This window comes from Eimeria mitis, genomic scaffold, assembly GCF_000499745.2.
Source record: "Eimeria mitis Houghton genomic scaffold, Emh_scaff1968, whole genome shotgun sequence".
NCBI lineage: Eukaryota > Apicomplexa > Conoidasida > Eucoccidiorida > Eimeriidae > Eimeria > Eimeria mitis.
The window spans coordinates 2,911-3,192 of record NW_013570292.1 but is presented as its reverse complement, the minus strand read 5'-3'; the positions used below and the strand labels follow the sequence as shown (position 1 = coordinate 3,192).

At 22.0% G+C, this 282-nt stretch overlaps 1 protein-coding gene across 1 annotated transcript in view; it reads left to right on the top strand.

Annotated features, from left to right (window-relative positions):
- EMH_0046610 (uncharacterized protein) overlaps window positions 1-282 on the top strand; it is a gene marked incomplete at both ends in the record, with an annotated part of 4,510 nt that overhangs the window by 3,699 nt on the left and 529 nt on the right. The window lies entirely within an intron of this gene.

Sequence of the window (282 nt, the reverse complement as noted above, 5' to 3'; positions counted from 1 at the left end):
ATATATATATATATATATATATATACATATATATGTATATATATATATATATATATATATATATATATATTTATAATACCTTAATGGAGCTATCTCTGGCTATAATCCCCGCCCCTGAGCAAGGAGCATCAAGAAGAACTCTGTCTGTCTCTATCTCTGTCTCTATAACAAATATAATATATAAATAAACAGGAAAACAAATAAATAAATAAAAATAAACACAACTAAACATAAATAAAAATAAATAAAAACAAATATAATACCTTAATAGAGCTATCTCTG